Source organism: Heterodontus francisci, chromosome 12 (genome assembly GCF_036365525.1).
Source record: "Heterodontus francisci isolate sHetFra1 chromosome 12, sHetFra1.hap1, whole genome shotgun sequence".
NCBI classification, from domain to species: domain Eukaryota; kingdom Metazoa; phylum Chordata; class Chondrichthyes; order Heterodontiformes; family Heterodontidae; genus Heterodontus; species Heterodontus francisci.
The window spans coordinates 107,431,406-107,456,825 of NC_090382.1; positions in this window are offsets into that span (position 1 = coordinate 107,431,406).

The following is a 25,420-nucleotide window of genomic DNA, read 5'->3' on the forward strand; positions in this document are numbered from 1 at the left end:
ACAAAGACTAATGTCACGCCGCACCCAAACTACTCTTCCAATCGCAAAAAAGCTACTGAGTCCAGAAGTAGTAACAGGTGTGAGTGACAAAATCAAGGTGAAACGGCAGAAAACGAATTTTACTTTGACAAAAATGCCAAACCGTTGCCAGAATTGAGCATTGGAGAGCCCGTCAGGGTAAAAACTTTCAATGCTCTCAACACAAGTCATCCCAAGTGGCAACTTGGGACCTGCGTAGAGCAGTTTTCATCTCGATTGTATGCGGTTGAAGTGAACGACCAGATATACTGTCACAACCACAGACACATACGCACAACTGGAGAAGCTGTTCCGTCATGACAGGCGGCCAATCGGGTAGATGAGAACTCATCAACTGCACAGACCACAGGACAACCATCAGCCCCAGAGGTCCACAGCACCCCAACAATGGAAATGGAACAACAACAATTACCGTGGCAACAAGAAGTGACATGGAAATGACACTCGTCAGAGAAGGAAAAGCAACCAGATAAACAACCAACGACAATGCACACACGCCCCATTAAGAGACCAGCACAGTTTAATGACTATTGTGATGCATGTGCAGAGACGGACAAGAATGACGAACTATAATGCATCAGAACGGTTGTGTGGATAGTGGGTAACTTGGGCAACTCACAGTGTCAATGATAATGTATGCAAATTTTATTTTTTGGATGAAAAGGGGGATGTTTGGGATAGAAATGCAATAGAGTAACAATCTGCCTCCTGGCTTGCTGTAGTCATGTGACCTCTACCATGAGGGACTCTGACTGGGGGCAGCCATTACAGCTAGTTTTGTTAAAGACAGAGCCCACATCAGACTGGTGTCCTTTGAGCTTGTAACATACATAAAAGGATCTTGGGGAATAAAGGCCACCTCAACAAAATAAAAGGGGCCTGAGTTATAAAGGCCACCTTAAAAAAAAGTTAGTTACAGAGTAAAGCTCCCTCTACACTGTCCCCATCAAACACTCCCAGGACAGGTACAGCACGGGGTTAGATATGGAGTAAAGCTCCCTCCAGGGTGGCACAGTGGCGCAGTGGTTAGCACCGCAGCCTCACAGCTCCAGCGACCCGGGTTCAATCCTGGGCACTGCCTGTGTGGAGTTTGCAAGTTCTCCCTGTGTCTGCGTGGGTTTCCTCCGGGTGCTCCGGTTTCCTCCCACATGCCAAAGACTTGCAGGTTGATAGGTTAATTGGCCATTATAAATTGCCCCTAGTATAGGTAGGTGGTAGGGAAATATAGGGACAGGTGGGGATGTGGTCGGAATATGTGATTAGTGTAGGATTAGTATAAAATGGGTGGTTGATGGTCGGCACAGACCCGGTGGGCCGAAGGGCCTGTTTCAGTGCTGTATCTCTAAACTAAACTAAACTAAACTACACTGTTCCAACAAACACCCACAGGGCAGGCAAAGCACAATTAGATACAGAGCAAGCCTCTCTCAACATTGTCCCCAGCAATGTGTATGGAGAAGAGATACAGTAAAAATTGAACTTTTTTGGAGATACAACGGGAAATACATGAATGCATATTCACTTTGGTAGGATGAATAGAAAATACAGATTTTTTTTTAAATGGTGAGAAAATTTCAAATGCTGATGTTCAGGGAGATTCGGGTCTTCCAGTACCAGAAACACAGAATGTTAGCATGCAGGTACAGCAAGTAATTAGGAAGGTGAGTGGTATGCTGGCTTTATTGCAAGGATAAGAATAAAGAAACTTTGCTGCAATTATATAGGGCTCGGTTAGACCACACCTAGAGTTCTATGTCCAGTTTTGGTGTCCGTTCCTAAGGACCCTTAGAGGGGGTGCAACGAAAATTCATCAGATTGATTCCTGGGATGAGAGGATTATCCTATGATAAGAGGCTGAGGAATTGGGCCTATTCTGTCTGGAGTTTTGAAGAATGAGAGGTGATTTCTTGAAACATATAAGATTTTTCGAAGGTTTGACAGGGTAGATGTTGAGAAGCTGTTTTCCCTGGCTGGAGAGTCGAGAACAAGGGCTCACAGTCTCAGGATAAACGGGTTGGCCATTTTTAACTGAGATGAGGAAAGTTTCTTCACTCAAAGGGTTGTCAACCTTTGGAATTGTCTAACCCAGAGGGCGAAGTCATTATTCGAGGCTGAGGTTGTTAGATTTTTGGACTCTAAGGGAATCAGGGTATATGGGGATAGTGCAGGAAAATGGAGTTGAGGTCGAAGATCAGCCATGATTGGATACAAAATTAGCTTGGTGATAGGAGGCAGAGGGTGGTAGTGGAGGGTTGTTTTTCAGATTGGAGGCCGGTGACCAGTGGTGTGCCGCAGGATCGGTGCTGGGCCCTCTGTTGTTTGTCATATATATGAATGTCTTGGATGTGAATGTAAGGGGCATGATTAGTAAGTTTGCAGATGACACCAAAATTGGTGGTATAGTGGACAGTGAAGAAGGTTGTCTAAGGTTACAACAGGATAAAGGTCAACTGGGAAAGTCGGCAAGGGATTGGCAAATGGAATTTAACGCAGACAAGTGCGATGTGATGCATTTTGGGAAGTTAAACCAGGGCAGGACATATACAGTGAATGGCAGGGCCCTGGGGAGTGTTGTTGAGCAGAGAGACCTTGGCGTGCAAGTACATAGTTCCCTGAAAGTGGCAACACAGGTAGACAGGGTGGTGAAGAAGGCCGAGGCATTGAGTACACGAGTTGGGACGTCATGTTACTGTTGTACATAACGTTGGTTAGGCTGCATTTGGAGTACTGTGTGCAATTCTGGTCACCGCACTACAGCTAGAGAGGGTGCAGAAAAGATTCACAAGGCTGTTGCCTGGTTTGGAGGGCTTGAGTTATAAAGAGAGATTGGATAGGCTGGGTCTGTTTTCCCTGGAGCGAAGGAGGCTGAGAGGGGACATGATGGAGGTATATAAAATTATGAGAGGCATAGATAGGGTAGATAGCCAGAGTCTGTTTCCCATGGTAGGGCAGACTAAAACTAGAGGGAATAGATTTAAGGTGAGAGTGAGGAGGTTTAAAGGGGATCAAAGGGGTAACTTTTTCACACAAAGAATAGTAGGTATCTGGAATGAGCTGCCTGTGGAGGTGGTGGAGGCAGGAACAGTAGCAACATTTAAGAGGCATCTGGACAGGTATTTGAATAAGCAAGGCATAGAGGGATATGGAATTAATGCAGGGAGATGGGATTAGTATAGATAGGCATTATGGTCGGCATGGATGTGGTGGGCCGAAGGGCCTGTTTCTATGCTGTACGACTCTATGACTCTATGATCATACTGAATGAGGGAGCAGGCTCAAGGGACCATTTGGCCTTCTCCAGCTCCTATTTCTTACATAATGCTGTAAATCAGGAACAAAAGTGGTCAGTGAGCATGTGAAAGAGAAATCTTGATGCGGGAACTACTTCCCGGTAACATGACTCCATGCCTGGTGCTTCCTGATTCATTAACATTTCCTGTTCTGTCTTTATTTTGTTACGACCAGGTAAGAAAGGGGTCTAGGGGTTCCCTCTCAGCCTTTTCCTGCTTTGACCATAACAGGGTTTAGTTTTTTAAAACACTGTGGTTTAGCCTCCCCTCCTCATGACACCTCCACACCCAGCGGAATGATATGCGATTTCTAGAAGAGCATTTCATTAAAAGACTAGAGAGGACAGTAAGTACAGGAAAACACGCATGCATCTCTCTCATTCATTCTCATTCATTCAGATTCCTGAAAATTGTTACCGCCTGTCTATTTTTGGTAGCAGTGCTGCTTTAAACGGCCCTTTTTGGCATTCCAATAAACATGTGATTTTTGGGGGGGTTTTCAGTTTGCACATCTCCATGACTTCCTAGGGTGTCTTTGTTCCTGTTGCGGTCTGCAGGGGGAGGGTTAGATTTAATTAGCCCTAAGTTGGAGTTCTGCTCATGGGCGGCAGTAGTGGGTGGAACCACTCTGAACTCTCTTTCAGTGCTTTGTTGAGTCATGCAAGGGCTTTTCACTTTAGGGGATGGTTGGTTCCCTTTTCTCCTGACTGTAGGGGTGGATTCCTTGCTAATCTTCTCCTTGTTCTCTGGGTCACTCATGCTTGCAGGTATTTGTCTAGATTCTACTGCACTCCCCTGTGGCACTTCGACTAGATGAGGCATCACCCTCACGGTTTCTCTGCCCTCTTGAGGACTTTCTTTTTCTCTGCAGGTTTCTGTAAACGCTGTTAGAAACTCTGTTAGGGTGCTTCTGGTGCATGCATTTACATAGGAGGATGTGAGGTCTAATTTTTCAAACATTTCGGGGTTGGCTGATTGGACAGTAGGGGTTTTCATCTGGGGATTCCTCCCGGACTTCCTTTAACCTGCCCTCCTTTTTCCTTTTTCCCCTTTCCTCAGCCTTGTGCCTATCTGTCCCCTTTTGTTCTCGGCAGGGGCCCCTTGCAGTTCACCAGCCCTCTGCTGGAGGGTCCTCCAAACACTGATACAGGAATTAGGGCTACAGATTTCACTGTAGGTTGGGGTTTCCCCTCAACCTGGCACATGTGGCAACTCCTACAGTACTCTGCCACATCTTTGTGGAGTTTTGGCCAGTCAAACTGCTGCCTGATGCAGGTTTTCTTTTTTTGTATACCGACATGTACAGCCACAGTAATCTCATGGGCCATTCTTAATATTTCTCTCCGGTACCTCTGCGGCACCACTAACTGGTGAACTACTGCCCACTCCTTGCTCTCAGGTCTGTGAGGAGAACTCCACTTCCTCATCAGTACCTCGTTCTTTAAATAGTAGCAATCAGGGACTCCCTCTGCTTTAATTTCAGACTGGGCAGCCATTGCCCTGTTTCTCTGACCCCCTGTGGTCTCTCTTTCACGACTAGGGAAGCTACCACCTTCACCCCCACCAGATCATTACCTAGGAGCAGGCCAATCCCGTCCACAGGCAAACTAGGGACAATCCCTATGGTCATTAGTCCCGAAACTAGGTCGCACTCCAAGTGCACTCGGTGTACAGGTACAGGCATACATTACCCTCCAATACCATTCACCACCATTTTGGTGTTTACTGCACTCTCAGGGGGAAAGGTCAGGCCTTTTACCAGTAAAAGGGATCCAGTGGCCCCTGTGTCCCTGAGGATTACTATAGGATTGCTTGTGTAGGATCGGAATCCCCTCCCTTTGCCCTCCAACTGGACATTAAAACTAGACTTTGTGGAGTAGGGGGAAGGAACCCCAACCCCCATGGACAATAGTACTGTGAATGGGAGCTAAACCTCAACATAAAGCACGCAGAGGCAGGCTGCATTCCGAGTTGTCAATTTCAAACATTCCAACATCACAACAGAACTGATACTGTTAAAGGACTGGAATTTGGGACATCATCATAACAGTGACACAGGATAACTGGCATCATGTTAAGTAATTGGGGAGGCCATTGTTACAACTAACCAACCCCAGATCACAACATTCACTCCTGTCAAGAAAGGAGAGAAACCTTTTTCATGAAGATCAGCTCTGGAGCCTGGAATACCTCACCTTGGTGGAGTTCATTGCTCTCAGTCATGGAAATAACATCAGCACTGAATGGATCTGGCTGGACCAGGCAGGTAACAGAGGAAAGAGATTAAAAGGTGCTAAGTGCTGACCATCCAGCAGGATGGCTTCAGATGTGTTCATGATATTTCGATAAGGATCATCATAAAAAGGACAAGATCGAAGGGTTTGGGACTGCAATTATGTGAAGAAGGACGGGGACTGGTCATCTCAGGTCCGGGCCTACAATCTACGTTGGTAATGACCAGCCTTGTGGGTGATTGTAAGTTTTTCAGTCAAATCTTGAAGGGGCTTGTACTGTGGGGGCTGCAGTCGGAAGAAGGTCAAAGCTGGTCACCTTGACTCAGGACCAACAATCAACACCGGGACCGACCGGCCATGTGGTGATTGTGAGTGTTTTCAGCCAAATCGTAGTGATCTTGGTCTGAGGGTTTTGGGACAAAAGCGTAGTGTTTTTGCCTCAAATTTGTAAGTTTCAACCAAGTCACAGTGACTTTGTTTTGTGTAACTGGGAACAGCGATCAAATCGCTGAAAGGTTCAGCTGGGAATTGGGGTGTCAATTTTAAGTTACTGCAGGAGGCTTTGTACTGAGGACAGTTCTGTATTATTTGTATTTCAACTAACCATAGAGGTGCCTGTATTAGGGATATTATTGGATTCAATAAAACAACAATTCATGGTTAAGCCAAACCCTGTGTCATGTGCAATGTTGTTCTTGTAATTCCTAAAGTCCAAGACTGTATTAAGGGGGTACAGGAATGGAACCTCTTACACTTGCCCCGCTCGAGGGGTATGGGGTTATTCTCCCTTCAAACACAAAAAAACCTGATAACCTTCAGGAATCCTATTAAATTTTCCTGCACCTACAGCAGTATGTTTCCTGGGCCTTACTACTGCTGCAGTTAAAGCCACAGCTTGTTCAGCTGTGCTTTCCATCAGGGTCATTTCTCCTTCACTGTGCGGGTGTACCCTGTTTAACCCTATAGGCTTTCCCCCTAGTTTCCAGCAGTCAGCTCTTAGATGACCTGCTTTATTACAATGGAAGCACACAGGTCTCCGGGTCTCACTCCTACTTACTGCACTATTCTTTTTGGCTGGAGTAGGGCCCCCCGTGTCTCCTGCTTTTCTTTCTCTCCCCGGACTGCTTGGGCTCCTATCACCTTCCCACCCTTTGTATGTTTTCAATTTGTGGGGGTGACTAGGAAAAGATTTCCCTGGGGAACCAACTTATAGATGAGAGCAAACTCATCAGTCAGTACTGCGGCTTGTCGGGCTCTATGAACCTTCTGTTCCTCTACATGTGTCTTTATAAAGAGTGAGAGAGAGTTTTTAAATTCCTCTAGCAAAATTACCTCTCTGAGATTTTCATAACTGAGCTGTACTTTTAAGAGCCCTCAGCCACTGATCAAAGGCCAGCTGCTTACTTCTCTCAAACTCCATGTAAATTTGATCAGCTTGCTTTTTGAGGGTTCTAAACTTTTGGCGATAGGCTTTGGGTACTAATTCATATGTCCCAAGGATAGTATTTTTTGTCAGTTCATAATTTGATGAGCTCTCTTCTGCCAACATGGAATAAACCTCATGGGCTTTTAAAGTTAGTTTGCTTTATAGCAGGAAAGTCCAAGCCTCAGCTGACCACTTTAACTGCCTTGCCAGTTTTTCAAAAGATACAAAAAAGGCTTCCGTGTCTCCCTATTGAATTGTGGGATCCATTGAGTAAATTTTAACAATTCAGTCCTGAATTACGCTCCGCCATAGGGGTTACTCTGTTGTCCCCTCGTTAACTCAAGCCACTTCTGCTCTCCTTGCATTAATTCTGGAAGGCTCTCTCGTTCTCTGTCTCCTCTCTTGCTTTCTCTCTCTCCTCTCTCTCGTTTCCTTCACATTCCTTCTGAAAGGTTCTTTCTTTCTCTCTCTCCTCTCTTTTTCTTTCTCCTTTTTCTCTCTTTCTCCCTCTTTCTCCTAATTCAAGTTTCCTCTGTTCCAATTGTATCTTTGCTAACAATACCCTGTCGGAGTCTATTTCTAACCCTGTTTCTGCTTCTTCAGATTCAAGGGAAAAATAGTTGGCCACTAGCCTTAGGAGTTCCGACTTCCTAGCCTGGCCACGTACAGTGATCCCACACTGCTCAGCCATTTTCCTCAATTCCTCCATAGACAGTGTTTTTAACTTATCCCAAGTTATTTCACCCTGAAACCTACATGTTGCAGACATATTATTATTCTAGCACGCACAACCACAAGAAAACCTGTATTGAAATCTCTTCTCTTTTTGTTTGGGATCAATTTGACTTTCCACTTCCAATTTTCTCATTTGTCTGTGTGTCCAATCTGGACACTCGCCCCCAAATTTCTGTTAAGACCAGGTGAGAAAGGGGTCTAGGGATTCCTTCTCAGCCTTTTCCTGGTTTGACCATAACAGGGTTTAGTTTTTTAAGACTCTGTGTTTTCAGCTTCCCCTCAGTGAATCCTTCGTCATTGCTCTCCAATTGTAATGGCAAAGAAATCAACCAGACAGGTTTTCTTAGATTTAAACAAGAATGGTATAAGTTTATTAACCTTAAAACTCAGTTAAAACAACTAAAATACACAACATGATCACACTAGCATGCATACGTGATAAACACACACGCAGATAGAGACAGAAAAGGAGAAAGAATTAAGGGGAAAGGTTTGAAACAATAGCTGGTGTTCATTTACTGTCTTTTTAGTTTGATGTAAAGTCTTTGATTGCAGTTAAATCTTGCCGTCTCGTTGGGGCCCAGTGCACTTTCAAACTTGTTTCAATGGTTTTATGTGTTGAGGCTTTAGTTTCCTTCCGTGGGTCCCTGTCTTTGTGTGAGAGGGAGAGAGAGAGACCTTCCTTCTATGTTGTCTTAAAATTGCAGTCTCTGTCTTCAAACTGTTCTGTGAACACAATTCAAAACCAAACCTGGGCCAGCAGATTAGTCATGTTAACAGCCTTTTTTTTAACAAACTCTCCTGCGTTTTTTTGTGGATTCTCCATCTTAGCAGACACCCTCAGTGGGTGGGGTGGGGGGGGTGATGGTGACGGAATGCTGCTTGTTACACATTCAATGTCTGGTGGTCAAAATCCATTTGAGTTAATTGGATCAGGGAGCAGTTCCATTGTCTCCTCCAGGTAACTGTCTCTTAAAATGCAAAAGTTTCCAGCCACTGCTGTGATCTCTTTAAACAAGTCATGTTTCAGTCCAACAACAGTTCAAAATTAATATTTCATTTGACGAAATGTATTTGCCTCATTCGTGGCAGGTGGGGTTTTCATGACATTTCAATAGGTTAGAGCTGGTTTTTCCACTTTGTGGAGGATTGGTTGGTGAGTGGGTGGGGGAGGGGTTGAACACTCAGCAGAATAACCAACAAACTTCCACAGAGTTGAACAGAAACCCTGCAGGAACATTGCCGAGACTGTCTTCTTGCTCTTAAACTGAAAACTGGCCTCAAAAAATCTGTTGCCGGTTTTATTGAGTTTTTGTGACATTTCTCTGCCTTCTGTTTTAAGCAGCAGTTTAATAAATAGAAACGTAGAAAATGTGTGGCACAAAACCAGCCCATTCGGTGCAGTGTGTCTATTCAGCCTAATCCCACTTTCCAGCTCTTGGTCCGTAGACCTGTAGACTATGACACTACAAGTGACACCAACCTTCTAAATCCTTCTCTAAACCTCCCTCCTGACGCACCTCACTTAATCTTGAGTGTCAGCCATGTTTCAGTTGGGAACACTGTGACTTCTGCAACAGAAGGCATAGGTTCAAACCCCACTCCAGAGGCTTGCTCACAAATTTCCAGGTTGATAGTCCCAGCGCAGCACTGGGGGAGCACTGCACTGCCGTCCTAAACCAAAGTCAAATTGCTATCAGTGGGATCTTGCTGTGTGAAAACTGGTTGCTGTGTTTCCTACATTACAATAGTGACTACACTTCGAAAATACTACATTAGCTTGCAATTGACTTGGTACATCCTGACATAGACGAAGGCGCTATATAAATGTAAATATTTCATCAAGGAGCCCTAGCAAAACTGGAGTCAGTGGGAATTGGGGGGAAAACCCTCCGCTGGTTGGAGTCATACCTAGCGCAAAGGAAGATGGTTGTGGTTTTTGGAGATCAATCATCTGAGCTCCAGGACATCACTGCAGGAGTTCCTCAGGGTAGTATCCGAGGCCCAACCATCTTTAGCTGCTTCATCAATGACCTCTCCTACATCATAAAGTCAGAAGTGGGATGTTCGCTGATGATTGCACAATGTTCAGCACCATTCACAACTCCTCAGGTACTGAAGCAGTCTGTGTAGAAATGCAGCAAATATCCAGGCTTGGACTGTTAAGTGGCAAGTAACATTGGTGCCACACAAGTGCCAGGCAATGACCATCTCCAACAAGAGAGAATCTAACCATCTCCCCTTGACATTCAATGGCATTACCATCGCTGAATCCCACACTATCAACATCCTAGGGGCTACCAATGACCAGAAACTGAACTGCTGTAGCCATATAAATACCGTGACTACAAGAGCAGTTCAGAGGCTAGGAATTCTGCGGCAAGTAACTCACCTCCTGACTCCCCAAAGCCTGTCCACCATCTACAAGGCACAAGTCAGGAGTGTGATGGAATACTCTCCACTTGCCTGGATGGCTGCAGCTCCAACAATACTCAAGAAGCTCAACACCATCCAGGACAAAGCAGTCCGCTTGATCGACACCCCATCCACAAACATTCACTCCCTCCAACACCGACAGACAGTGGCAGCAGTGTTTTCCATCTACAAGATGCACTGCAGCAATGCACCAAGGCTCCTGAGACAGCATCTTCCAAACTCACAATCTACCAACTAGATGGACATTGATGCATGGGAACATCACCACCTACAGGTTCCCCTCCAAGCCACACACCATCCTGGCTTGGAACTAAATTGCCATTCCTTCACTCACTGGGTCAAAATCCTGGATATCTCTTCCTAACAGCACTGTGGGTGTACCTACCTCACATGGACTTCAGCGGTTCAAGAAGGTAGCTCACCACCACCTTCTCAAGGGCAATTCGGGATGGGCAATAAATGCTAGCCCAGCCAGTGATGCCCATATCCCATGAACGAATAAAAGAAAATTCTAGCACACACAACCACAAGAAAACCTATATTGAAATCTTTTCTCTTTTTGATTGGGACCAATTTGTGTTTCCACTTCCAATTTTCTCATTTGTCTGTGTGTCCCACTAGCCCTCAAATTTCTGTTACGACCAGGTGCGAAATGGGCCTAGGGTTTCCTTCTCAGCTTTTTCCTGGTTTGACCGTAACAGGGTTTCGTTTTTGAAGACTTTGAGTTTTCAGCTTCCCCTCAGTGAATCCTTCGTCACTGCTCTCCAATTGTAATGGCAAAGAAATCAACCAGACAGGTTTTCTTAGATTTAAACAAGAAAGGTATAGGTTTATTAACCTTAAAACTCTAATTCAGTTAAAACTACTAAAAATACACAACATGATCACACTAGCATGCATACGTGATAAACACGCACACAGATAGAGACAGAAAAGGAGAAAGAATTAAGGGGAAAGGTTTGAAGCAATAGCTGGTGTTCATTTACAGTCTTTTGAGTTTGATGTAAAGTCTTTGATTGCCGTTAAATATTGCGATCTCGTTGGGGCCCAGTACACTTTCAATCGTGTTTTGATGGTTTTCTATCTTGAGGCTTAGTTTCCTTCCATGGGTCTTTGTGTGAGATGGGGAGAGAGAGACCTTCCTTCTTTGTTGTCTTAAAATTGCAGTCTCTGTCTTCAAACTGTTCTGTGAACACAATTGAAAACCAAACCTGGGCCAGCAGGTTAGTCATGTTAACAGCCTTTTTTTTAACAAACTCTACTGCGACTTTTTGTGGATTCTCCATCTTAGTTGACACCCTCAGTGGGTCGGGGGTGGGGGCGGGAGGGGGCGGCGGATGGATTGCTGGCTTGTAACACATTCAATGTCTGTTGATCAAAATCTTTTTGGGCTAATTGGATCAGGGAGCAGTTCCATTGTCTCCTCCAGGTAACTGTCTCTTAGAATGCAAAAGCTTCCAGCCACTGCTGTGGTCTCTGTAAACAAGTCATGTTTCAGTCCAACAACAGTTTAATGTTAATATTTCAGATGACAAAATTAAGACTATGATACTACAAGTGACACCAGCCTTCTAAATCCTTCTCTAAGCTTTCCACTTTACGCACCTCACTTAATCTTGAGTGTCAGCCATGTTTCAGTTGGGAACACTCTGACTTCTGCAACAGCAGGCATAGGTTCAAACCCCACTCCAGAGGCTTGCACCCAAAATTCCAGGTTGATAGTCCCAGTGCAGCACTAGGGCAGCACTGCACTGCCATCTTAAACCAAAGTCAAATTGCTATCTGTGGGATCTTGCCATGTGAAAACTGGTTGCTGTGTTTCCTACATTACAATAGTGACTACACTTCAAAAATACTTCATTGGCTGGAAAGTGACTTGGTACATCCTGAGTTAGACGAAGGCGCTATATAAATGTAAATCTTTCTTGCTTCTGCTGTTCAATGTCAGTTCTTACCTTTCAAAAGCTCCTTTGGGGATTAAATAGCTCAGTTACGCTCAGTTTGGGTACCGCCAGGTCCACTCAACTCCTGACTGCATTGCAGCCTTGGTTCAAGCATGGACAAAAGAGCTGAACTCAAGAGGTGAGGCGAGAGTTACTGCCCTTGACATCAATGCAGCATTAGACCAAGTATGATTTAGATTTAGAGATACAGCACTGAAACAGGCCCTTCGGCCCACTGAGTCTGTGCCGACCATTAACCACCCATTTATACTAATCCTACACTAATCCAATATTCCTACCATATCTTCACCTGTCCCTATATTTCCCTACCACCTACCTATACTAAGGGCAATTTAGAATGGCCAATTTACCTATCAACCTGCAAGTCTTTTGGCTGTGGGAGGAAACCGGAGCACCCGGAGGAAACCCATGCAGACACAGGGAGAACTTGCAAACTCCACACAGACAGTATCCAGAATTGAACCCAGGTCGCTGGAGCTGTGAGGCTGCGGTGCTAACCACTGCGTCACTGTGCCGCCCACAAGGAACAAGGAGCCCTAGCAGAAGTAGAGTCAATGGCAATCAGGGGGAAAACATTCAACTGGTTGGAGTCATACCCAGCACAAAGGAAGATGGTTGTGATTGTTGGAGGTCAATCATCTGAGCTTCAGGACATCACTGCAGGAGTTCCTCGGGGCAGTGTCCGAGGTCCAACCATTTTCAGCATCTTCATCAATGACCTTCCTTCAATCATAAGGTCAGAAGTGGGGATGTTCACTGATGATTGATCAATATTCAGCACCATTCACGACTCCTCAGATACTGAAGCAGTTCGTGGAGAAATGCAGCAAGACCTGGACAATATCCTGGATAAGTGGCAAGTAACATTCGCACTACACAAGTGCCAGACAATGACCATCTCCAACAAGAGAGATTCTAACCATCTCCCCTTGACATTCCACAGCATTACCATTGCTGAATCCCCCGCTATCAACATCCTAGGGGCTACCATAGACTAGAAACTGAACTGCAGTAGCCATATTTTTTTTTTATTCATTCATGGGATGTCGGCGTCACTGGCCAGGACAGCATTTATTGCCCATCCCTAATTGCCCTTGAGAAGGTGGTGGTGAGCTGCCTTCTTGAACTGCTGCAGTCCATTTGGGGTAGGTACACCCACAGTGCTGTTAGGAAGGGAGTTCCAGGATTTTGACCAAGCGACAGTGAAGGAACGACGATATAGTTCCAAGTCAGGATGGTATGTGACATGGAGGGGAACTTGCAGATGTGGTGTTCCCATGTATTTGCTGCCCTTGTCCTTCTAGTTGGTAGAGGTCGTGGGTTTGGAAGGTGCTGTCTAAGGAGGCTTGGTGCATTGCTGCAGTGCATCTTGCAGATGGTACACACTGCTGCCACTGTGCATCGGTGGTGGAGGGAGTGAATGTTTGTAGATGGGGTGCCAATCAAGCGGCTGCTTTGTCCTGGATGGTGTCGAGCTTCTTGAGTGTTGTTGGAGCTGCACCCATCCAGGCACGTGGAGAGTATTCCATCACACTCCTGACTTGTGCCTTGTGGATGGTGGACAGGCTTTGGGGAGTCAGGAAATGAGTTACTCGCCTCAGGATTCCTAGCCTCTGACCTGCTCTTGTAGCCACGGTATTTATATGGCTACTCCAGTTCAGTTTCTGGTCAATGGTAGCCCCCAGGATGTTGATAGTTGGGGATTCAGCGATGGTAATGCCGTTGAATGTCAAGGGTAGATGGTTAGATTCTCTTTTGTTGGAGATGGTCATTGCCTGGCACTTGTGTGGTGCGAATGTTACTTGCCACTTATCAGCCCAAACCTGGATATTGTCCAGGTCTTGCTGCATTTCTACACGGTCTGCTTCAGTATCTGAGGAGTTGTGAATGGTGCTGAACATTGTGCAATCATCAGCGAACATCCCCACTTCTGACCTTATGATTGAAGGAAGGTCATTGATGAAGCAGCTGAAGATGGTTGGGCCTAGGACACTACCCTGAGGAACTCCTGTAGTGATGTCCTGGAGCTCAGATGATTGACCTCCAACAACCACAACCATCTTCCTTTGCGTTAGGTATGACTCCAGTCAGCGGAGGGTTTTCCCCCTGATTCCCATTGACCTTAGTTTTGCTAGGGCTCCTTGATGCCATACTCGGTCAAATGCTGCCTTGATGTCAAGGGCAGTCACTCTCACCTCACCTCTTGAGTTCAGCTCTTTTGTCCGTGTTTGAACCAAGGCTGTAATGAGGTCAGGAGCTGAGTGGACCTGGCGGAACCCAAACTGAGCGTCACTGAGCAGGTTATTAGAATTAGAATTAGAATTAGAACATTACAGCGCAGTACAGGCCCTTCGGCCCTCGATGTTGCGCCGACCTGTGAAACCATCTGACCTACACTATTCCATTTTCATTCATATGTCTATCCAATGACCACTTAAATGCCCTTAAAGTTGGCGAGTCTACTACTGTTGCAGGCAGGGCGTTCCACGCCCCTACAACTCTCTGAGTAAAGAAACTACCTCTAACATCTGTCCTATATCTATCACCCCTCAACTTAAAGCTATGTCCCCTCGTGTTTGCCATCACCATCCGAGGAAAAAGACTCTCACTATCCACCCTATCTAACCCTCTGATTATCTTATATGTCTCTATTAAGTCACCTCTCCTCCTCCTTCTCTCCAACGAAAACAACCTCAAGTCCCTCAGCCTTTCCTCGTAAGACCTTCCCTCCATACCAGGCAACATCCTAGTAAATCTCCTCTGCACCCTTTCCATAGCTTCCACATCCTTCCTATAATGCGGTGACCAGAACTGCACGCAATACTCCAGGTGCGGTCTCACCAGAGTTTTGTACAGCTGCAGCATGACCTCGTGGCTCCGAAACTCGACCCCCCTACTAATAAAAGCTAACACACCATATGCCTTCTTGACAGCCCTATTAACCTGGGTAGCAACTTTCAGGGATTTATGCACCTGGACACCAAGATCTCTCTGTTCATCTACACTACCAAGAATCTTCCCATTAGCCCAGTACTCTGCATTCCTGTTACTCCTTCCAAAGTGCTAAGCAAGTGCCGCTTGATGGCACTGTTGATGACACCTTCCATCACTTTACTGATGATTGAGAGTAGGCTGATGGGGCGGTAATTGGCCGGGTTGGACTTGTCCTGCTTTTTGTGTACAGGACATACCTGGGCAATTTTCCACATTGCAGGGTAGATGCCAGTGTTGTAGCTGTACTGGAACAGCTTGGCTAGGGTCGCGGAAAGTTCTATAAATACTGTATCAATACTGTGGCTACAAGAGCAGGTCAGAGGCTGGGAATCCTCTGGTAAATAACTCACCTCCTGTCTCCCCAAAGCCTGTCCACCATCTACAAGGCACAAGTCAGGAGTCAGATGCAATACTGTCCCCTTGCTGGATGGGTGCAGCTCCAACAACACTCAAGAAGCTCGACACCTCCAGGACAAAGCAGCCCGCTGGACTGGCACCCCATCCACCACCTTCAACTTTCACGCCCTCCATCACTGACGCACAGTGGCAGCAGTGTGTACCATCTACAAGATGCACTGCAGCAATGCACCAAGCCTCCTTAGACAGCACCTTCCAAACCCACAACCTCTACCACCTGGAAGGACAAGGGCAGCAGATGCATGGGAACACCACCACCTGCAAGTTCCCCTCCAAGTCACACACCATCCTGACTTGGAGCTATATCGCCGTTCCTTCACTGTCATTGAGTCAAATTCCTGGAACTCCCTTCCTAACAGCACTGTGGGTGTACCTACCCCACATGGACTGCAGCGGTTCAAGAAGGCAGCTCACCACCACCTTCTCAAGAGCAATTACAGATGGGGAATAAATGCTGGCCTAGCCAGCGATGCCCACATCCCCCGAACGATTAAAAAAAATGAAATGCATTACCTAGGAACTGGTTGCTGCTGCAGTTCTGTGTTCCCTTACTGCTCATCACTGCACCTTGAATGCCACTTTGAAGCAAGATGATGGACAGGAACACACCTCTCAACCATAGAATGTTACCAGTGCTGAGGTCCCTCAGTTATGTGGAGAAGCTGCGATTAGTGGCACTAGAACTCCTTAGAGAAGTGAAAGTTAAGGGGAGATTTAATAAAGGTTTTCAAAGTCATGAAGGGTTTTTGAGTGAATAAGAAGAAATTGTTTCCAGTGGCAGGAGTGTTGACAATCAACACTGAGTTCACCAATTTCAGGTTGTAACTCTGCCCCATTTATTCAGACAGCAGCTGCTGGAAGTGATTCTGTTATTCCCATTTCCACCTCCCACATTCTGTTTCTTTACTTGTCCCATTACCATCCCCTTTTGTCCTGCCTTCCACCCTGTCGCAGACCTTTCTTGTTGTTCTTGTCTCCCCTCGCCCTTTCCCTGTCTCTGTACTTGCTTTAAACCCATTACATTGCTAACTTTTTCCCGTTCTGATCAAAGGCCAGTGACATGAAAGGTTAACTCTGTTTTTCTTTCCACAGATATTGCCAGATCTGCTGAGTAACAGAAACAAAGTGCTGGATGATACGGAGGCGGCAGGAGGTCCTACTGCTGGCACCAAAAGCAGGGAATGAACCCACTTCGGAGGTCAGTGGATCCTGGGGCTTCATCTTGTCGGTGGCAAATTAAGTGACTGCCGCCAGGGCTGCCCTTCCTATTAAGGACGGCGGCCCGCCCACAAGAGCTGCCGGTCCAATCAGAGGCCCAGCAGTTCAGCAGCGCCAACGCTAGCGATGGCCGTGCGCCCGCAAAGGTAGGTAAGTGGGGTCTGGCAGTGCCGGGCCAGTCAGGCAGGCCCTGGCAAGGGGGTGGAGGGGTTGCTGAGGGCCAGTGGCCATTACCACTGGGGTGCCCCTCTGTTTGCCAAAGAGTGCATGAGAAGGAGCACCCCTCCCCAGAGTCCACCAGAAGGATGCCAGGCTGTCTCCCCCCACAGCAGAGAGCCCCAAGCATTGGTAAAGTGCCTGCGGAGGCAGGAAAAGGCCCTTAATTGGCCACTTAAGTGGCTGAATTGAGCTCCGGGTCAGCAGGCTGTCAACCAACTTCCCCACCACCAGCAAGGTGTCATAGTGGCGCAAAGACAACTGGCCCCCAGCCTATCCAGTCTTTCCTTATTGCTAAAATTCTCCATTCCTGGCAACATCTTCACAAATCTCCTCTGTACCCTCTCTAGTGCGATCACATCCTTCCTGTAATGCGGTGACCAGAACTGTATGCAATGCTTTAGCTGCAGCCTAACTGGTGTTTTATACAATTCCAGCATTATCTCCCTGCTCTTATACTCTAGGCCGAGCCAATAAATCCCATATGCCTTCTTGACCACCTTATTTACCTGTTCAGCCAAGGATCTGAGGACATGCAATCCAAGGTCCCTCTGCTCCTCTACACTTCTCAGTATCCTACCATTTATTATGTATTCCCTTACCTTGTTTGTCCTTCTCAAATGCATTACCTCACACTTCTCTGGATTGAACTCCATTTACCACTGTTCCACCCACCAGACCAGTCCATTGATATCTTCCGGCAGCCTACAGCTTTCTTCCTCCTCGCTATCAACCATATGGCCAATTTTCATATCTGCAAACTTCCTAATCATGCCCCTGACATTTCAATCTAAATCATTGATATAAACAATATTTTCAGCATTCTTTGCTTTTATTTCAGATTTCCAGCATCCACAGTATTTTAATTTTAGGTCAGTAACCAGAGGATGCAGATTTAAGGTAATTGGCAAAAGAGCAGGAGGTAATAAAGGAACCATTTTTTTTAATGCAGTGCACCGTTATTATCTGGAATGTTCTGCCTGAAAGGGCGGTGAAGCAGATTTAACAGCAACTTTCAAACGGGAATTGGATAAATACTTGAAGCGGGAGAAGTGCAGGGCTGTGGGGAAAGAGCAGGGGGAATGGGACTAATTGGATAGCTCTTTCAAAGTGCTAGCACAGACACGATGGGCTGATTGACCTTCTTCTGTGCTATGATTCTATGATATGTAATTAAGGTATAAAACTCCGAACGGTCAGTGCAGTGGCTGCAGTGAAGGTCGTTGAACGCCCAACATCCCAGTACATTGGGCTGATATCCTTAGGGAAATGCCAGAGACTGGACTTGTAGTGTGTGGATTACAGTTTCGGATTACATTGAGGAGTTAGGAGCCCAGGAATTTTGATTTAACAGTCCTGACACAAGGGGGCAAACTTGGTTAACATAAACTATTGCTTGATGCAGACTGAAGAGGAAAGTTGGTTACTGGGAGATTAACTCCCTCAATTACTGAGAGATTAACGCCCTCGGTTACTGAGAGATTAACTCCCTCAGTTACTGGGCCATTAACATCCCCGCTTACTGAGAAATTAACTCTCTCCGTTACTGGGAAATTAACTCCTTTGGTTACTGAAAGACTACTCAGATTCTATTGCATGTAATATAACTGTCGGATTAAGTTATTTTCTGATTTCATCTCACTGATAGACCTGCAAGTTGGTTGAAGGATGTTTGAAGGAGGAGAGGGAAATTGGAGAGGCAAAGGGATTGAGAGAGGAAGTTCTGGAAAGACAAATCCTAGGTGACTAGATCTATCTCTGTGAGGGGGCTGGAACAGGGCCACAGTTGGAGAATCAATGGTGCATATTACCTCGTTTATTATAATATCACAACTCTGATTACTCTTCAAAAGAACTTCATTGGTTGTAAAGTGCTTTAGGATGGCCTGAGGCCCTGAAAGGTGCTATAGAAATGCAAGTCATTCTTTGTTTCTTTCATAGGAGGCCAGGGGAGGTTATTCAGTTAGGATGGACTAAAGAATCATGGTGGGGTCTGAAGGAATTTAAATTTAACTGGTGGAGGAGCTAAGCAGGGAACAGACAATTGCAACAACAGCAACTTGCATCTAAATAGCACCTTTACCATAGTAAAATGTCCCAAGATGCATCACAGGAGGAAGTCAGACAAAATTTGACAGCACGCCACATAAAAAGGTTTTCAGACAGGTGACCCAAAAACTTGTTCAAAGAGGTAGGTTTCAAGGAAAGAGCAGTGAAGAGGCGGAGTGTTGGGGGAGGGAATTCCAGAGCTTTGGGCCCAGACAACTAAAGGCTCAGCTGCCAATGGTGGAATATTGAAAATCAGGGATGTGCAAGAGGCCTGAATTGGAGGATCACAGAGATCTCAGAGGATCGTATGGATGGAGTAGGTTACACAGATTAGGAGGATCATAGGGCTGGAGTAAGTTAGAGATAAGGAGACGCCATATGTTTAGGGATGGGCAATAAATGTTGGCCTAGCCAGCGGTCCCCCACATCCCATGAATGAATAGAAAAAAGTGTTGCCCATATGAGGTGAATGTGCCTCAATATACACAGACCCAGGTGATCATATCTGAACCTCACCACACAGCAATGCTTGAGAAGGCCACACCAGCTTCTTTCAGTGGTGCCAGCAGCTTCCTGTGGGCATGAAGCTCACCTGTTACATTGCCCCGAGCACTGAGATCTCCAGTTCCTTTCCAGGAGCATCAGAGGTCACATACACTACCACCATAAAGGAGGGCAAGGTTAATGGAAATGCTTATAACTTTGGATTGGGTTCAAAGCTCTGTTTAGGCCTCAGCTGGAGTATTGTGTCCAATTCTGGGCACTGCACTTTAGGAAGGATGTCAAGGCCTCGGAGTAAGTGCAGAGGAGATTTACCAGAATGGTGTCAGGGATCAGGGACTTCAGAGAGACTGGAGAAGCTGGGATTGTTCTCCTTAGAGCAGAGAAGGTTAAAGGGAGATTTGATAGAGGTGTTCGAAATCATGAAGGGTTTTGATACAGTAAATAGGAAGAAACTGTTTTCAGTGATAGAGGGGTCGGTAAACTGAGGACACAGGTTTAAGGTAATTGGGAAAAGAAGCAGAGGTCACATGAGGAAGCTTTTTTTTTACACAGCGAGTTGTTGTGATCTGGAATGCACTGCCTGAAAGGGCGGTGGAAGCAGATTCAATAGTAACTTTCAAAAGGGAATTGGATAAATACTTGAAGGGGAAAATTGCAGGGCTGTGGGGAGAGAACATAAGAACATAAGAAATCGGAGCTAAAATAGGCCATTCAGCCCTTTGAGCCTGCTCTGCCGTTCAATGAGATCATGGCTGATCTTCTACTTCAACGCCATTTTCCTGCACTATCCCTGTAACCCTTTATGTTTTTAATATGTAGAAATCTATCGATCTCAGTCTTGAACATACTCAATGACTGAACCCTCTGAGGCAGAGAATTCCACAGATTCACCACCCTCTAAGAGAAGAAATTCCTCCTCATCTCAGTCCTAAATGGCCTGTCCCTTATTCTGAGACTGTGTCCCCTGGTTCTAGACTCCCCAGCCAGGGGAAACATCCTTCTTGCTTCTACCCTGTTGAGCCCTGTAAGAATTTTGTATACTTCAACAAGATCACCTCTCATTCTTCTAAACTCCAGAGAATAAAGGCCCAGTCTATTTAATCTTTCCTCTTAAGATAATCTTTCCATCCCAGGAATTAGTTTGGTGGACCTTCGTTGCACTCCCTCTATGGCAAGTATATCTTTCCTTAGGTAAGGAGTCTAAAACTGCACACAATACTCCAGGTGCGGTCTCACTAAGGCTCTAAATAATTGCAGTAAGACATCTTTACTCCTATATTCAAATCCTCGTGTAATAAAGGTCAACATACCATTTGCCTTCTAATTGCCTGCTGTACCTGCATGTTAGCTTTCAATGACTTATTAACAAGGACACCCAGATCCCTTTGAAGTTCAACACTTCCCAGCCTCTCACCATTTAAGAAATACTCTATTTCTGTTTTTCCGATCAAAGTGGACAACCTCACATTTCTCCACATTGTGTTCCATCTGCCAAATATTTGCCCACTCGCTTAGCCTCTCCAAATTCACTTGAAGCTTCTTTGCATCCTCCTCACTACGCACACTTCCACATAGTTTTGTGTCATCTGCAAACTTGGAAAGATCACATTTAATCCCCGCATCCAAACCATTGATATAGATTATGAATAGCTGAGGCCTGAGCTCTGATCCTTGTGGTACCCAACGAGTCACAGGCTGCCAACCTGAAAATGACCCATTTATTCCTACTCTCTGCTTTCTGTCTGTTAACCAGTTCTCAATCCATGTCAGAACATTTCCCCCCAAGCCCATGTGCTCTAATTTTGTTTACTAACCTCTTGTGTGGGACCTGATCACTAGCTTTCTGAAAATCTAAATATATCACATCCGTCGTTTCCCCCTTATCTATTCTGCTAGTTACATCCTCAAAAAACTTCAACAGGTTTGTCAAACATTATTTCCTTTTCATAAATCCATTCTCTCTACCCAATCCTACCATTATTTTCTAAGTGTCCTGTTATCACATCCTTTATTACAGATTCTAGCATTTTCCTTATGAATGATGTTAGACTAACAGGTCTGTAGTTCCCCTCTCCCTAACCCTCCTTTCTTAAATAGTGGGGTGACAATTGCCACCTTCCAATCTGCTGGAGCACAGGTACATAGGAGCAGTAGTAGGCCATTCACCCCATCAAGCCTGCCCCACCATTCAATATGATCATGGCTGATCATCCACTTCAATGCCTTTTTCCCACACTATCCTCATATCCCCTTATGTCATTTGTATTTAGAAATCTGTCAATCTGTACTTTAAACATACTCAATGACTGAGCTTCCACAGCCCTCTGGGGTAGAGAATTCCAAAGATTCACAACCCTCTGAACAAAGAAATTTTTCCTCATCTCAGTCCGAAATGGCTTCCTCCTTATTTTGAAATTGTGATCCCTAGACTCCCCAACCAGGAGAAACATCTTAGCTGCATCTACCCTGTCTATCCCTTTAAGTATTTTGTAGAATTCAATGAGATCACCTCTCATTCTTTGATTCTTCGAAACTCCAGAGGATATAGGCCCAGTTTCCCCAATCTATCTTCGTAGGACAGTCTCGCCATCCTGGCGAATTTTTGTTGCACTCCCTCTATGACAATAATATCCTTCCTAATGTAAGGGGACCAAAACTGCACACAGGCTGGGAAGTGTTGAACCTCAAAGGGACCTGGGTGTCCTTGTTTATGAGTCATTGAAAGCTAACATGCAGGTGCGGTCTAACCAAATTTGTATACAATTCAAGCAAGTCTTCACTACTCCTGTACTCCAATCCTCTTGCGATAAAGCAATTAGCATTCCTAATTGCTTGCTGCACCTGCATGTAAGCTTTCAGTGACTTATTGACAAGGACACTCAGGTCCCTTTGTACATCTATACTTTCTAATCTCTTACCATTTAAGAAATACTCTGCACATCTGTTCCTCCTACCAAAGTGAATACCCTCACATTTTTCCACATTATATTCCATCTGCCACATTCTTGCCCACTCACTAAATCTTTCCAAATCCCCTTGAAGTCACTTTGCATCTTCCTCACAACACACATTCCCACCTAGTTTTGTATCATCCCCGAACTTGGAAATACTGCATTTGGTCCCCACATCCAAATCATTGATATATATTGTGAACAGCTGGGGCCTAAGCACTGATTCCTGCGGTACCCCATTAGTCACAGCCTGCCAACGCGAGAATGACTCGTTTATTCCTACTCTCTTTTTTCTGCCAGTTAACCAATCCTTAATCCATGTCAGTATATTACCTCCTATCCCATGTGCTTTAATTTTGCTAACCAATCTCCTGTGGGGGACTTTATCAAAAGCCTTCTGGAAATCCAAGTATACCATGTCCACTGACTCCCCTTTATCAATTCTGTTAGTAACATCCTCAAAAACTCCAACAGGTTCATCAAACATGATTTCCCATTCATAAATCCATGTTGAGTACGCCCAATCAGATCATTATTATGCAAGTGTCCATTTATCACATCCTTTAGAATAGATTCTAGCATTTCCCAATGACTGATGTAAGGCTAACAGGTCTGTAATTCCCTGTTTCCTCTCTCCCTCCCTTCTTAAACAGTGGGGTGACATTTGCGACCTTCCAGTCTGCAGGAACCGCTCCAGAATCTATAGAATTTTGGAAGATGATCACCAGTGCATCCACTATCTCCATAGTTACCTCTTTCAACACTCTGGGATGTAGAATATCAGGTCCTGGGGACTTATCAACCTTCAGCCCCATTAATTTCTCCAATACAACCTTCTTATTCATACTAATTTCCTTCAATTCCTCATTCCCCCTAATCCCTTGGATTTCTAATTCTGGGAGATTTCTTGTATCTTCCTCAGTGAAGACAGACACAAAGTAATCATTTAGCTTCTCTGCCATTTCTCTATTCAGCATTCCAGGGCCTATAGAATTTTAAAAGATGACCACCAATGCATTTACTATCTCTACAGCCACCACTTTCAACACTCTGGGATGTTGATCATCAGGTCTGCTTTAAGTACTATTAATTTTTCTAGTACACTTTTTTACGAATATTAGTATCATGCAGTTCCTCAATTACACTAGTGCCTTAATTCTCCATTATTTCTGGGAGATTTTTAGTATTTTCCTCCATGAAGACAGACACAAAGTATTTGTTACGTTTCTCTGCCATTTCCTTATTATTACTCCACTTGTAATGGACCCACATTTGTTTTTGCTAATCTTTTCCTTTTTATATACCTATAGAAGCTTCTACAGTCCATTTTCATGTTTATCCCATTTTACTCTCATATTCTATTTTACCTTTCTTAACCTTTTGCTTGGTCCTCTTTTGCCCCATAGCCAATTTGCCCCTCGTACCTTCATAGTTTCCTTTGCTTAGATTTAAGACCGTGGTTTCTGATTGAACTACATCAGTTTCAAACAAAGTGTAAAATTCTATTATATTATGGTCACTCTTTCCTGAAGGCTCCTTTGCAACAAGATTATTAATTAGCCATTTTTCATTGCACAATACTAGATCTAAAACCTAATTGATTCCTCAAAGTACTGCTCTAGAAAACCATCTTGCATACATTCCAAAAATTCATTCTCCACAGCATTAGTACTAATACAGTTTACCCAGTCTATATGTAGATTGAAATCCCCCATGATTACTGTATTACTCTTGTTACATGCACCTCTAATTTCCTGATTTATACTGTGATTTACATTACCACTGCTGTTTGGTGGCCTGTAAACAAATCCCACCAATGTTTTCTGCCCCTTGCTGTTTCTTAGTTACATACGACAATACAAACTAGGATCAGGAGTTGGCCATTCGGCCCCTCAAGCCTGCTCTTCCATTCTACAAGATCATGACTGGTCTGTTTGTGGACTCAACTTCACTTTCCTGCCTACCCCCAATACCTTTTCACTCCCTTGTTTGTCAAGGGATCTTTATGTCGTCATTGTCGACAGGAATAGTGCTGGAAGACTGGAGGATAGCAAATGTTGTCCCCTTGTTCAAGAAGGGGAGTAGAGACAGCCCTGGTAATTATAGACCTGTGAGCCTTACTTCGGTTGTGGGTAAAATGTTGGAAAAGGTTATAAGAGACAGGATTTATAATCATCTTGAAAAGAATAAGTTCATTAGAGATAGTCAGCACGGTTTTGTGACGGGTAGGTCGTGCCTCACAAACCTTATTGAGTTTTTCGAGAAGGTGACCAAACAGGTGGATGAGGGTAAAGCAGTGGATGTGGTGTATATGGATTTCAGTAAGGCATTTGATAAGGTTCCCCACGGTAGGCTATTGCAGAAAATACGGAAGTATGGGATTGAAGGTGATTTAGAGCTTTGGATCAGAAATTGGCTAGCTGAAAGAAGACAGAGGGTGGTGGTTGATGGCAAATGTTCATCCTGGAGTTTAGTTACTAGTGGTGTACCGCAAGGATCTGTTTTGGGGCCACTGCTGTTTGTCATTTTTATAAATGACCTGGAAGAGGGTGTAGAAGGGTGGGTTAGTAAATTTGCAGATGACACTAAGGTCAGTGGAGTTGTGGATAGTGCCGAAGGATGTTGTAGGGTACAGAGGGACATAGATAGGCTGCAGAGCTGGGCTGAGAAATGGCAAATGGAGTTTAATGCGGAAAAGTGTGAGGTGATTCACTTTGGAAGGAGTAACAGGAATGCAGAGTACTGGGCTAATGGGAAGATTCTTGGTAGTGTAGATGAACAGAGAGATCTTGGTGTCCAGGTGCATAAATCCCTGAAGGTTGCTACCCAGGTTAATAGGGCTGTTAAGAAGGCATATGGTGTGTTAGCTTTTATTAGTAGGGGGATCGAGTTTCGGAGCCACGAGGTCATGCTGCAGCTGTACAAAACTCTGGTGAGACCGCACCTG